The 15307-nt window shown below is 46.2% G+C and overlaps 1 long non-coding RNA gene across 3 annotated transcripts in view; it reads left to right on the top strand.

Annotated features, from left to right (window-relative positions):
* LOC128338451 (uncharacterized) overlaps positions 1-15307 on the top strand; it is a 155258-nt gene that overhangs the window by 120864 nt on the left and 19087 nt on the right. Inside the window, exon 4 of one of the 3 annotated variants that reach the window (XR_008312633.1) lies at positions 13752-13886. The exons of the other annotated variants lie outside the window; for them this stretch is intronic. This is a non-coding gene — a long non-coding RNA (uncharacterized LOC128338451). Of the gene's footprint in view, positions 1-13751; positions 13887-15307 lie in introns of those variants that run through there. 3 annotated transcript variants of the gene reach the window in all.

Raw genomic sequence — 15307 nt, forward strand, 5'->3', positions numbered from 1 at the left:
AACTCCACACCCAGATGAGAGAGGAGATTTTTTTTTTCCTACCCAGGTTTGCACCTGGGTAACCAAAGTCAGGTCTCCCAGGTCCAAATGGTGTGTGTTTGTGTTCGTTCATGTGCGGGCATCCAGAGGCGTAACTATAGGGGGGCAGGGGGGGCACGTGCCCCGGGCGCCATCTTTTCTGGTCACATGGGGGGCGCCGCCATGACCAAATTTTTAAAATTTTTTTTTTAAAATTTTGTTAATACAAATGTTTCCTGCTCAGTGCAGCAGTCAAAGGAGCGCGTCGGTGCCCCCTTCCCCACGAGCGGTCCCTTCCGCGCCACCTGCGCCCCCCCCATTGCTTTGCTGGCGCCTGGCGGCCAGTCAGTGGCCTGGCTTGGCGGTGGCGGCGGGCGCTTGTGAGGAAAAACCTAAGCATAATGTAGTATGTTGGGGGGGGCAGTGGGGGGGCGCCATTTCAGTGCTTGCCCCGGGCGCCGTTTTCCCTAGTTACGCCTCTGCGGGCATCCCATGCACCCAGATGACCATGGAAATCCGTTTTGTCTCTCTACAACCCAGCTTTCCATGGTCATGAGAACAACCCCATTGTCTATCTCTTTGTTGAAAATCTCCAGCATGTGAGAGCTCACCACAGAAGGGGGAAAATTCAAAGCAACGTTTCCAAAAACTATTCCAGAATCAGGGCGGGGGTGCAGGAGGGAAAGGCTAACATTATGTTCCCAATATTTTTATAGTTCTGACCTTTAAAAAATATGTCTTCCCAATCCCACCTACATAATTTTAACAAAGCAAGCCTGGCCTGTAAAAATTATGAAGCTCTCAGCGCTTGCAGGCATTTTCTGTTTAGCCTGGACTTTGCTGCCACGGAGACTGTGCAAGCGAAGTTCTCTCGTGCAGCCGGCGTGATGTATGGGTGACATTTTATCCGTTGTATATCGGCTCAGCTGGGAAATGAGAAAAACTGCAGCTTAAAAGGAAATTCTCATGTTGTCCCGGTTGCTAAGCAGAGTCTGCCTGCTTACAGTTCTTACAGTCCAGAAGCCTAGCTTAATGGCAGAGTATCTGTTTTGCAGGCATAAAGGTCCCAGGTCAAATCCAAGGCAGCATCTCCAGGTACGGCTGGGAGAGACACTGGACTCAAACCTTGTAGGGACGTTGCCAGGCAGCGTAGACCAGGACAGCTCAACTTTGGCCCTTCTGCAGACGTTGGCCTACAACTCCCATAATCCCTGGCTATGGGCCATTGAGGCTGGGGATTATGGGAGCTGTAGTCCAAAAACAGCTGGGGGGCCTAAGTTGAGCAGGCCTGGTGTAGACAGTACTGAGCTTGATGGACCAAGCCCTCTGACTCAATATAAGCGAGCTTCCTATGTTCCTATATTACCAAAATGTGGGACCTTGAAGAAGCACATAAAGAGCACACAGAGGTCAGAACTGCAGATTTCCTGAGAACCTGGATAGGGACATAGGAAGCTGCCATATACTGAGTCAAACCATAGGTCCATCTAGTTCAGTATTGTCTACACAGACTGGCAGCAGCTTCTCCAAGGCTGCAGGCAGGAGTCTTTCAGAACCCATTCTTGGAGAAGCCAGAGAGGGAACTTGAAACCTTCTGCTCTTCCCAGCAGCCCCCTTTGAGGGGAATCGCTTCCAGTGCTCACACTTCTCATCTCCCATTCATATGCAACCAGGGCAGACCCTGCTTAGCTTAGGGGACAGGTCGTGCTTGCTACCACAAGACCAGCTCTCCTCTCACCCCTGAAAAGCTGCAAACACAGGGATGAGGGGTAGGGTTGCAGGAGAGAAGTGGTAGGCGATAAATTATCATCCTCATCATTCCATACTGAAATGAATACCCCATCTTTTAAGCACAATACCTCCCAAGGCACCTTAGAGCAAGGAATGGAAAAAAACAGCCATAAACCACAATTACATAGAACTCTCAATTACAAAGTACGGATTAAGAACCTAGCTCTTCCTCACCTGCTGCTTTCCTCTGTAGCTCCCGCCTCACGGCCATTTTTCTCTGTCATAAAAGCAACCATAATCCTGGCTGAGGGAGGGTAAGTGGCTGAGAAAATTAAGCAGGGAGGGGGGGATCCAATGCACTCGTGCGGGCTGAGGGAGAACTGGCTTGGTAGCATGAAAGTGGCCTAAGTTAGTGGACCACTGGCTGAACATCAGCCAGCAGCATCATGCAGCTGCAAAAAAAGTGAATACAATCTTAGGCTGCATTAACAGAAGCTTAGTTTCTACTCTACTCTGCACTGGTCAGGCTTCACTTGGAATACCAGAACCAATCCTGGGTCCCACAATTTAAAAGATGTGGATAAACAGGCATGGATTCAGAGGAAGGCAAGCAAGAGAGAGCGAAATGATGAGCCTGGAGAAGAAGAGCAGGGGTTCATATGGAAGCCATCTTCAAATATCTGAAGATCTGTTGCATAGGAAATGGTGATATTCAGATACTTGGATATCTGAAGGACTGCCTGCTCCCAAAACTTTCTGCCCCCTAACAAGATCATCGGAGGGGACTCTGCTCTGTGTGCCATTGATGAAGGAGGCTCAATTGTCATGCAGGCAGGACAGGGCCTTCTCGGTCATTGCCCCCAGGCATTGGAATGATCTCCCAGTAGGCATCTGCTCCTCAGTCTCCATAACGGATTTCAGAAAGCCAGTAAAAACATGGCTTTCTAGCCATACTTTTGGATGCATATTATTTTCTGTGTGGCTACTGCTCAGGATATCATTGTGTTTTAGTGTTTTATTGTATATACGTTTTTAACTTTAATAGATTTTTATTATTTTTAATTATGGAAATCTAAGATTTGTATTATTTTAATTGTTTAATATATGTGAGTTGTTTTAGAGATACTGCAAACCTTGGGGTTATTTTAATGAAAAGTGGCATATAAATCTGATGAGAGAGAGAAGAGGGGTGGGGGAAAGTGGGAGACAGAGAGGAGAGGAGAGGAGAGGGAGGAGAGGAGAAAAACCAAGAGAGAGGGGGGAGTGAAAGAGAGGAGAGGAGAGAGAGAGACACAGAGAGACACAGAGAGGGGGGAGAGAGTGAAAACAGAGAAGAGAAGAGAAGAGAAGAGAAGAGAAGAGAAGAGAAGAGAAGAGAAGACAGAGGGGGAGTGAAAGACAGAGAGAGGGGAGAGGAGAGGAGAGGAGAGGAGAGAGTCACAAGAGAGAGGCACAGGAGAGGAGGGGAGAGGAGAGGAGAGGAAGCACTGTTCTCTGTTGCTCCCCAGAGCAGGACTGTTGCTGCTCAAAGCATGACTAAGACTAATGGGTTGAGATGACAAGGAAGCAGATTCAGGCTAGAGGAGAAATTTCCTAACTGTGAGAGCTGTTTGGCAGTGGAATCTTCTGCCTCTCCTGCTTCCAAGCAGAAGCTAGATAGGCGCTTGTCAGGGATGCTGTCAGGGATGCTGTAGAAGATTCCTGCTTTGAGCAGGAAGTTGGACAAGAAGACCTCAAATGTTCTTCCTAGGACTTGGAACATAGGAACACAAGAGCTGCCATATACTGAGTCAGACCACTGGTCTATCTAGCTCAGGATTGTCTTCACAGAGTGGCAGCGGCTTCTGCAAGGTGGCAGGCAGGAATCTCTCCCAGCTCCGTCTTGGAGATGCTGCCAGGGAAGGAACTTGGAACCTTCTGCTCTTCCCAGAGCAGCTCCATCCCCTAAGAAGGGGAATCTCTTACAGTGCTTACACATGTAGTCTCCCATCCAAATGCAAACCAGGGCATACCCTGCTTAGCAAAGAGGACACTTTATGGAGTGCAATCCATAGCACTCCTCATATTTGTGCAGGGGATTTCTGCACATGCATGCAATTTTGAGCATCTCCAGGTTTTCACACAGTCTCCTTGCATTGACACAGCATTGTTGCACAAGCCTGAAGATGCCATCTTCTGACTCTAAAATAAAATAAAAATTAGAATTCCAAAATCTGAAGAAATCTGAGCAATCTCACTGCTGCCAAATGATCAGAAACAAGCCTCCTGTGCTGCTCCTGTGCCTCTGGCAGCTCTAGCTGCTGAAATCAGCAGGTGACCCTTTTCACAGCATGGAGGTAACTATTACCATCCAGCAATGTCAATTAAAATTTAATGGAGACTGTGGCTCTCTCTCCCTCTCTGTGTGTCACATTAGCATAGTGAGGCTGGCGGGGAGGGGTGTGTTATTAACACCAATTACTAGTGTTGTGAATGGTGACTGTTTCTGCCTTGGATACATTTGAGCTATGCAAGGAAATGCCACGGATTGCAAAATCGCACTTGCATTCTCTCTCTCTCTCTCTCAGGTAACTTGTTGCTTTTGGACTACAACTCTCATCAACCCCAGCCACAATAGTCCAAAAAGCAACAAGTTACCCAAGACTGCTGGATGGGTGGGAATGTCTAAGTCTTGGGTAAGTTGGAGGAAGTTACGTCAATAACCTGCGCTACACTGATGACATCATTCTGATAGCTGAGAATGTGGATGATCTGCAAGCTCTAGTAATGAAAGTCAAGGACCACGGTGAAAAAATGGGATGACTAAATGTCAAGAAGACTAAACGAATGTACAGCAACCAGCCTCAGAATTGACAATGAAGACATTAAAGAGGTGGACACCTTCTGCCTTTCAGGATCAACAGTCAAGGATCCAGCAGTCAAGAAATACGCCGCAGACTAGCACTTGGTAGGGTTGCCATGAAGGCCTCGGAAACGATATTTAGATGCCGTGACGTGTCTACACCTACAAAGATTAGGATCATTTGGACAATGGTTTTCTCCGTGACACTCTATGGATGCAAAAGCTGGACTTCGAAGAAGCAAGATAGAAAAAGCATTGATGCTTCTGAACTTTGGTGCTGGAGAAGACTTTTGAGGAGACCATGGACAGCCAGGGAAACAAACCAATGGATCCTAGAACAAATCCATGCAGAATTTCCACTCAAGGCACAAATGACCAGGCTCAAACTCTCATACTTTGGACACATTATGTGAATTATTATTTCTTGTTTACACAGTCAGACATGTGTTATTGACTGGTTTGTTTTATCCAGACATCGAGTCCTTCCCAAGGACCTGGGATGCCAGAATTTTATTGTCATTTGTTATAGATATCGTAGCAGAATATAGGCTGTTCCCAGTAAAGCTGCTTTTTGTAATTGGCTGATGATGATTTCTGTGGCCCCGATGGTGTTGAGGTGTTCTTCACTGTCTTTTGGGACTGCACCTAGGGCGCCAATTACCACTGGGATTATTTTGGTCTTCTTCTGCCACAGCCTTTCAATTTCAATTTGTAGATCTTTGTATTTGGTGATTTTTTTCTATTTCTTTTTCTTCTATACTGCTATCCCCTGGTATTGCTATGTTGATTATTTTGACTTGTTTTTCTTTCTTCTCGACTACAGTTATATCTGGTGTATTGTGTGGCAGATGTTTGTCTGTTTGTAGTCGGAAGTCCCATAATATTTTTACATCTTCATTTTCTTCAACTTTTTCAATTTTATGGTCCCACCAATTTTTGGCTACAGGTAGCTTGTATTTTTTTGCAGATGTTCCAGTGTATCATCCCTGCCACTTTGTCATGCCTTTGTTTGTAGTCAGTCTGTGAGATCTTTTTACAAAAGCTGATTAGGTGGTCCACGGTTTCATCTGCTTCTTTACAAAGGCGGCACTTGCTGTTTGTTGTTGACTTTTCTACTTTTGCTCTTATTGCATTGATATATTCTTCAAGGCCTCTTTTCTCCTCCTCTACTGTTTGATGGACTTGCAGCATTCCTCTTCCACCTGAGCTGCGAGGGAGGTATAGCCTATCTACATCGCTGCGGGGGTGCAGAGCATGATTGATGGTCATGATTTTCCTGGTCTTACGATCTAGCATCTCTAGCTCTGCCTGGGTCCAGTCTATTATCCCTGCAGTGTATCTGATAACAGGTATAGCCCAGGTGTTTATGGCTTGTATGGTGTTCCCACCATTGAGTTTGGACTTGAGGATTTTTCTAACTCTCCTGATGTATTCACTTCCAATTTTTCTTTTAACTTCAGTGTGTGCGATGTTATCAGCCTGGAGAATGCCCAATTATTTGTAAGGTTCTTTCTCTTCCAGGTTCTTGATCTTGCTTCCATTGGGCAGTTCTATTCCTTCTGTTTTTCTTATTAATCTCTGTTTATTATTAATGCAGCACACTTGTCTAGTCCAAACTCCATTGCTATATCGCTACTGAATATACGGACAGTGTTTGGCAGTGATTCAATTTCTGACTGGGACTTTCCATACAACTTCAGATCGTCCATGTATAGCAGATGGTTGATTTTACTTGATGCTTTAGATGTTTGGTATCTGAGGCCTGTTTTGTTTAGTATTTGTGAAAGTGGAGTCATGGCGATTACAAACAAGAGAGGGGATAGTGATTCTCCTTGGAAAATGGCTCTTCTAATGCTAACCTGTCCAAGTGTCTCGCCATTGATTGTTAACTGTGTACTCCACATGCTCATTGCTTTTTAAATAAATATCTGAATGTTTTGGCTGACACCAGTTGTTTCTAAACATTTTAGTATCCATGTGTGAGGCAATGAATCGAAGGCTTTCTTGTAGTCAATCCATGCAACGCTTACGATTTGTTTTTCTTCTCTTGCAGTTTTCTAAAATCATTTTGTCAATCAGCAGCTGGTCTTTTGTGCCTCTGGTGTTCGGGCAATTTCCTTTCTGTTCAACTGGGAGCTGTTTGTTAGTTAATAAGGGTTGCATCACTTCATCTGCTATTATTCCAGTTAATAATTTGAACATGGTTGGCAGACAGGTTATCGGTCTATAATTACTTGGAACTGCACTTATTGCTGGGTCTTTCATGATGAGATGAGTTTTCCCAGTTGTTAGCCATTGTTCAATATCACCTCCTTGCAAAATGTGATTGAACTGTTTTGATAGTTGTTTATGAAGGCTTGTTAGGTGTTTAAGCCAAAAGCCATGCAGTTTTAAGCCAAAAGCCATTTTTCTTTTAACTTCAGTGTGTGCGATGTTATCAGCCTGGCGCGTCACCTGCGTCACCTGGCGCAGTCCAGTTTTTAATTTTCTTTGCTCTTTCACTTATTAATTCTGGTGTTATTATTAGCTCTTGCATTTGTTGGTTACATTTTTTGACCTCTTTCATCCAGCCTGCTTTTTTATTATAATCTATTGGATTGTCCCATAATTTCCCCCAGAATTGCACTGTTTCTTCTTTATGTGGTGTTTCTACGTTTCTTGCAGTTTCTCCTTCTATGCTTTGGTAGAAACGTCTCTGATTCGACTGGAATTGGAGATTCTGCCTGTGTTGTGTAGTTCTGGCTTCATACCTGCTAATCTTCTTTGACACTGCTGTTATTTGCTGCTTTATTATTTCCAGGACTTCTCTAATTTTCCTTGAATCTAGGTGGTATTTTTGGATCAGATACTGTTTGGTGTTTTCATTCTTCAGCTTCTTGTCTTTCATATCTTTCAATTTACTAGCATCTGATCTAAGCCTGGAGATTTTATTTTCTAATTTATTCCATTTAGGTGATGTACTACTTTCTTTTTTTACAGGTCCACTGATCTTATATCCGAGCTCTTGTGTTGTTATTGTTGCTGCACTGTACATTAGTTGGTTTGTTTCTTGCAAATTCTTGGTTGTTATTTCTGCAAGTGCAGCATTGACATCTTTTAATATCTGAGCAAGTTGTTTTTTGGCAACTGTTTTTAGAGCTGGAAGTCGAATCCTGGTGGTTGCTTGGTTCATGTGCTCAGTTATTTTTTGCTTTAGTTCTTGTTGCTTTTCTGTTAAACGGCATTTGGGTTTTTGAGGTGAAGGCAAAGGGGAGGTTGCCTGGTTTTGATTTTGAAACAGTTCAGCAACGGTGGTATCCTCTATTTCCAACACCTCCTCCATCTGCGCCTGAGCAACTGCTTCAGTTGGTGGTAATTCTTCTTCCATATCTTGAGCCTGTGTTGCTCTTTGCAGTTCTTCCAGCTCAACTCCTGTGAATACTTTATTTCTTATTATGTATCTTCTCTGGTCTGCTAGCCTTTGTTCTGTTATTTCTGTATCTGGATGCTTCTCTTTCCAAATTTGGTACATTTTTTTTAAATAACCGCTTCTAGTTGGACTAGACTTGTAATAGCAGATCATTATTTCCTTGTTGGCATTTTTTGTATATTTTTTCCGGTTAAGCGACGTTTCTTCCAGTAACTTTGCTGTCTCCAGCCCTGGTTGCTCAACTGAAGATCCTGAGTCCTGCTGCCCACTTGCCCAGAGGCGTAACTATAGGGGGGCAGGGGGGGCACATGCCCCGGGCGCCATCTTTTCTGGTCACATGGGGGGGCGCCATGACAAAAAAAAATTTTTTAATTTTTTTTTTAAAAAAATGTGTTAATACAAATGTTTCCTGCTCAGTGCAGCAGCACTGCAGCAGTCAAGGGAGCGCGTCGGCGCCCCGACGAGCGGTCCCTTCCGCGCCGCCCGTGCGCCCCCCCCCATTGCTTTGCTGGCGCCTGGCGGCCAGTCAGTGGCCTGGCTTGGCGGCGGCGGGCGCTTGTGAGGAAAAACCTAAGTATAATGTAGTATGTTGGGGGGGGCGGGGGGCGCGGGGGGCACCATTTCAGTGCTTGCCCCGAGCGCCATTTTCCCTAGTTACGCCTCTGCACTTGCCACCAGATGTCCAGGGACTCCAGCACCTGGCGCGGTCCTTGTTGACCCGGGCGACGACCGATCCAGTATAGATTTATTAAAGTTACGTCTCACCATATTGTTGATGGGAGAGGCACTCTTTGTCTGGCTCCTCTGGTGAGACCTGTCCAGTATGGTTGGACCTCTGGCATAGCTCTCACCTTCCTCAGAGCACGCAAGCCCCACAACCACGCCAAGGTAGTGCCTCACTGGGGGTTGTGAATTATTAATAATAATTATTTTTATTATTATTATCATTATTATTATTATTATTACATTTTATATCCCACTCTTCCTCCAAGGAGCCCAGAGCAGTGTACTACATACTTGAGTTTCTCCTCACAACAACCCTGTGAAGTAGGCTAGGCTGAGAGAGAAGTGACTGGCCCAGAGTCACCCAGCTAGTTTCATGGCTGAATGGGGATTTGAACTCGGGTCTCCTAGGTCCTAGTCCAGCACTCTAACCACTACACCATGCTGGCTCTGTGAAGATCCAGCTCCCTTTTAGTTTTAATCTGCTTTAGGAAGGGCAGTATATAAACTGAATGAATGAACCAACGAATGAATGAGTAAATCAGTTGGTAAGTGGCTGGTGTACTACATCAGGTAAAAGTAAGATCCTCTGCCTACTAATAAGCAGAGGGTGACCATGGCACCAGAATTAGTGCTATTTAGCGGGGGATCATGTCCAAGGGGTAGACCAGGATTGCATAGCTCTGGGCCTCCAGCTGTTTTGGACTACAATTCCCATCACCTCTGGCTACAGTGGCCCACACTGTCAGGGAGTATGGGAGTTGTAGTTGTAGTCTAACATCAGATGAAGGACCAAAGTTGAGCAGCTCTGGGAGAAACCAATAAGGGTGTGCCATTTTTGCATTTTATAAAGTCTTCCTTCATGGGAAAATAGGACACTGCCTTCCACTGTAGATATTTTATGAGTATGATATATTCTGTAGATATTGTGTGAGTAACAGCTGAAATCACAATGAATTCTGAAATTTGGGGAGAATCCCCATTAATGGGGAGAATCCCCATTCTCCCATTGGGGAGAATCCCCCCTCCTTTCTCATGAACCCCGCCACCTACTGAGATCATCAGGAGAGGTCTGGCTGAAGTTGCCACCAGCTTATTTGGTGGGGATTTGGAACCGGCTTTCACTATGGCTGCCCCCGGACTTTGGAATAAGCCCCCTGCTAACTGGGCAAAGCGTCACCATTTTAAAGTGGTGACTCTCTTTATTTAGACTGGGGAGAGCAACTGGCCCTATCCATCCCAGCATCCCTCCAGTGGCTGTTGCTGGTGTCTATCTTATGGTTCTTTTTAGACTGCGAGCCCTTTGGGGACAGGGATCCATCCTTGATTATGTATTATTTTTCTATGTAAACTGCTTAGGGAACTTTTGTCAAAAAATGGTATACTACAAGACCAGCTCTCCTCTCCTTGATCCTTAGAGTCATGCTTGCATCTCGCTTTCATGAGCAAGACATATGAAAAAGTTTATTTTATGGGGCACCTTCTCCCTAACAAATCTCCAGCCTAAGAAAGACTTTCAAATGGCTTATTGCACATACTTTGCGAATACTGTAGATGCATAGGGCATAAATAACCCCAATTTATCTTCGTTGTTATTGGAAAAAAATGCTGTATTATTAATGCCGAGTTTAGGAAATGTTCTGATTAGAGCTGAAAGGAACTATAAATTGTCAGAGTCTGGGCTACCTAGGCAGGAAAGGAAGCCACTTTGCACCCTGTCAGCAAAATTCAAATGAAGGAGCCAAATGAATTAAGGTGCAATAAACTTTTTAAAAGCTAAGTTACAGTTTAAAACACTATTAGGAGGTCTAGAACTGCGAAGGGTTTTTTAAAAAAAAAACAGGGAGAAAAATTCCCTTTCTGATCTCGTTTCAATTAAGGAGTGTGTGACAATCCATAAATAAATTTTATCACTCGGGACAAATCATCTTTGTTATGCACGGTGTTAAAAGGGTTAGGTCTTGAATGAGGGGTTATAAGCATGGAGCGAAGCTGGGAAGTATAAAGCACTGTGATTGAAAATCGCCCCTCAAAGGCCCACGTGTCAGGACTGAAAGGTACCGGGAAAGGTTCACGCTTTAGTGAGACGCTTATTGGATGGTAGAGCATTTGTTTTGCCTGCAAAAGGCCCGAGGGCCAGAACCCCTATCAGAAACTCTGGAGCGCTGCTGCCAGTCAGAGCGGTCAACCCTGAGTTAGGCGGACCAAGGGTCTGACTCAGTATAAGGCAGCTTCCTCTGTTCCTTTTTCTCCATTTCCCCCATGGGTTCTTTCTGCTCGGCATTCCTCCTGAATCATGGCATAACTAGGAGAATTTCCAAAACTAATTCCAAAATTAGAAGTTCACTGCAGCTTTCAGATCCTTTAGTGCACTGACCTCCTTCCCCCACGGCACCACCCGCTCCCCAACATACACCTGTGCGTGGATAAAACACTGGAAGGCTATTCACACGCTTGAAGAAAATCGGGCTAGCCTCTGCTAGCCCAATTTTCTTCAGCCGTGAGAACCACCGGGCTCAATTGCAAGCCCAATGGCTCTTGAGTGGCTAGCCCACTCAAGTAGCCCGCCCCTTAGCCCGGGTTTGCGGAGTGAGCGCTCCGCAAACCCGGGCTATTGGATCGTAAGTAGCCGCGGCGTGATCGTGAGACCCGGTTCTGGGGAAAAAAATGCATTTGCGTCATTGTATGTATGATTGCATTTGTTCAGTGTTTACCAATGCAATCAATGGGTTGGGGAAATGGCCGTAGCCCAGTGGGTCATCTACTTTGCAAGCAAACAGTCCTAGGTTCAATCCCTGGCAGCCTCTTTAGGTAGGCCTGGGAAATATCCCTGTATCAAGCGCTGATGTGCTTCTGCCAGCCGGTGCAGACAAGACCAAACTAGATGGACCAAAGTTTGGTGAAAGTGTGGATCGAATTGGGGACAAAACGATTTGTACCCAAAATCTACCTTTTGGGGGCGATTTGTGAACAATAGCACGAGGGGCGTAGCAAGGTTGGAGTGGGTTGGAGTGGGCCCAGAGACAAGATTTCAAAATGGGCGAGGCTGAATAGTGGTCACAAAAAGCATAGTATATCCTATGGGCCACAATAGAACCTCATTTTTTAAAAGGTGTTGTAAATTGTGGACGATGCAAGTCATTATTTAATGGTACTCGAGAAAGACGTGCTGTTCTGGTCGCTCCAGGTCTTAACACTCATGTCAATATCGGAGGATAGATACAACTGAAGGAAGCCCGGGTGGGTGGGCAGCTGGGGGAGTCAGTCATGTGACTTGCCTCTGGGGCCCCCCCAGCAGTGGGCCCCCCAGACAACTATCTCCCCTTGCCCTATTATATTTACGCCCCTGAATAGCACAACCCTGTGCTAGCTGGCCAGATTCGGGTCCAAAACAAATTGCCCAGATTTCAGAGCTGAAAAAAGAAAAATCCATCGATTCGGATCTCCATTTTGTGGCGATTTTGCTTGCTGTCTCCATTTTGTGCCAGCAATTTAAAAAAAAAAAAAATCCCGCCCTCCCAAGCTTCAGATTGGTGACTTACAGTGTGCAACGATTGGCTGGCAATTCCCCTCTCGTTCCAGATTGGCCCGTTTCCATTCAAAGATTGTGTTGCCAGGAGTGATTGACCCCGCATTGGCTGGGGGAAGAGTCAAAGACGGGACGAGGGTAGGCAGCCAGACACCATTCTGCCTTACTGCCTCCTGGGAGGAGAGAGAGAGAGAGCCAGAGGAGCTTTGCTTTGCCTTGCCTGCCTACCTGCTGCCTGGAGTGGATTCTCTGCTTTTTGTTCCTGTTTTCCTAACTGAAGAAAAGAGAAGAGAATGTTTTTACCCCCTTCCTGCTGCCGAGAGAATCACTGCCTGCGCCTGCTGCCTGTGCGAATCGATTTGGGTCCAAAACAATTTATACCCGGACCTACCTGTTTGTGGACAAAACAAATCGCCCCTGTGCTAGCTGGCCAGATTCGGACCCAAAACAAATTGGGGGTGATTCGATTCAGGTACAAATCGAATCGAAAAAATCGATTCATGTACATCCCTGCCAAAGGTCTCATTCTGTATAAGGTAGCTTCCTACATCCCTATGGGAAAGAATCAAAGCATAAGCTGCGTTTTTTAGGACCCTGGGGGATCATGGTGGCGATAGGAGACTTAAGAACATAAGCACAGCCCAGCTGGATCAGGCCCAAGAAGGCCCACCCAGTCCAGCATCCTGTTTCACACAGTGGCCCACCAGATGCCTCTGAGAAGCCCACAGGCAAGAGGGGAGGATATGCCCTCTCTCTTGCTGTTGCTCCCTTGCAACTGGGATTAAGAGGCTTCTTCCCTCTAGGCACCACTCATCAAAGGGAAAACACTGTACGCTTACTGGCTTAAGGGAAACAGCAGCCAAATGTGGACCGCATTGACCTCAAAGGCTGAACCGATCAGGAGAACTGACAAAGCTCATCATGGTCACCTCTGACAGTAAGAAGGATCCAGCTAGGAGGAAACCAAGGAAGAGGGAGACGACAGGAGGTCTGGCTGTCATAGAATTGAAGGATTCTAGATCTGGAAAGTACCCCTAAACCTAACTCTAACTCTAACCCTACACCTAACCCAACACTGTCCAAGGCTGGCTATTTCACTGGCAAAAGACTCTTACATCTAGGAAGTTCTCCCTAATGTCTATCCTTAATGTCTACCCTTAATTTCAGGATTTCTCAGCGTGTGAGTCCTCAGATGTTATTGGACTCCGATTCCCATAATCCCCAGCCGCAGTGGCCTTTGGTTGGGAATTATGGGAGTTGAAGTCCAATTACAACTGGGGACCCACCTGTTGAGAATCCCTGCTTAATTTGCTTCCTGGTACTGTAGGTGCAAGATTTTACTTGCCCTGAGCAGAAGGGCTGGACTCAGACCTCCAAGGACCTTTCCGACATGAAAATCCTATGATTCTATGTTGCCGGTCAAATCACGGTAGTAATAAAGTTGTGGCCTTTATTGATTGAAGTCCACATTTGACATCTCATCTCTTCATTCCTGGTAGGGGGCGGTATTCACTCATCCCGACTGTTCTTCTGTGGGGTGGATGCGCTCCTCCACACCAGCTTTGCCTGCTGCAGAAATCGCTGCCCCAGAGAGGTTCCCTGCTTATGAACGGAGCACTCGGCAGTGAAGTGGGAGATGGTTAATGCAAAGGAGAGAGAAGAAAGCAAGGCTCAATAATGTTTGTGTCGCCAGAAGCAAGCACACACACACACACACACACACTCTTTACATGGGAGACTGAGAGGAACAGGGGGTCCCTTCCCGCTTGGCTCCGAGTGGATCAGATGCCGACATGATTTGAGCAATTCAAGCTACCCAGGGGCTGTTTGAGAAGCCAGATAATATCTCCTTAGGCCCATAATACATCTCTCAGCTCCATGTAATTCTGCACCTTTGAATAACTGCTCTAGGTAGATTCAGCCTGCACCACCCGCAACGCCTCCAGCTCTCCTTCTCTCCAATAAACAGCTCTGCTGCTGTCATCTACAATAAACATCGGGGATTATTTAATCCTTGTGAAACCAGAGGACTTTGCAGAGGCATTTAGCGTGGCTGATTGTGATGGGGGTAGGAGCAGAGGGCGCCCTAAGAAGACAATATCCATTCATGTCACAGAAACAGAGGAAGCAGCCTTCTGCTGAGTCAGACCCTTGGTCCAACTAGCTCAGTATTGTCTACACTGACTGGCAGCAGCTCTCCAGGGTTTCAGGCAGGTGTCTTTCCCAGCCCTACCTGGAGATAGAGAGGAGAGCTGGTTTGTGGTAGCCAGCATGAATTGTCCTCTTAGCTAAGCAGGATCCACCCTGGTTGCATATGAATGGGAGACTAGAAGTGTGAGCACTGCAATATATTCCCCTGAGGGGATGGAGCTGCTCTGGGAAGAGCAGAAGGTTCCAAGTTCCCTCCCTGGCGGCATCTCCAAGATAGGGCTGAGAGAGACTTCTGCCTGCAACCTTGGAGAAGCTGCTGTCAGTCTGTGTAGACAATACTGAGCTAGATGGACTAATGGTCTGACTCAGTATGTGGCAGCTTCCTATGTTCCTATGCTGCCTGGGAGTGAACCAGGGACCTTCTGCATGCAAGTGGATGTCACTGAGATACATAACCAGATCCCCTAAGGGGAATATCTTACAGCAGTCACATATCACATTTGTGACTCTCCATCCAAATGCAATCCAACATGAGCCTAAGTAAAGGGGATGATAATGTTACTGCAAGACGGCTCTCCACCACATCAACATTCCTCATGGCATCTCCTTTGCTGTGGAGGGCAAAGGTGGTGGCCCCAGCTCTCAATTTTCTTGTTTAAAGAATGGTTGGGGGAATATCCTGTGAGTTCCGATCAGGTGCTGTGCGAAGACTGGGAACTGGAGAACCTGCATACCGCTGCCCCGTGTGGCAGCCAGTCGAACTGCAACAGTCCTAGGACCACCGTGCCAATCACAGCGAACTTTAGCAGCCAAGAGTCAGAGACGATGGGAGTTGCAACCCAACAAAAGCGGAAGGGCCCAAGTATGCAATTCTGGTGTAAAGGCTTCCTGTGTGGGTTTGGGA

Source organism: Hemicordylus capensis, chromosome 16 (assembly GCF_027244095.1).
Source record: "Hemicordylus capensis ecotype Gifberg chromosome 16, rHemCap1.1.pri, whole genome shotgun sequence".
NCBI classification, from domain to species: Eukaryota; Metazoa; Chordata; class Lepidosauria; order Squamata; family Cordylidae; genus Hemicordylus; species Hemicordylus capensis.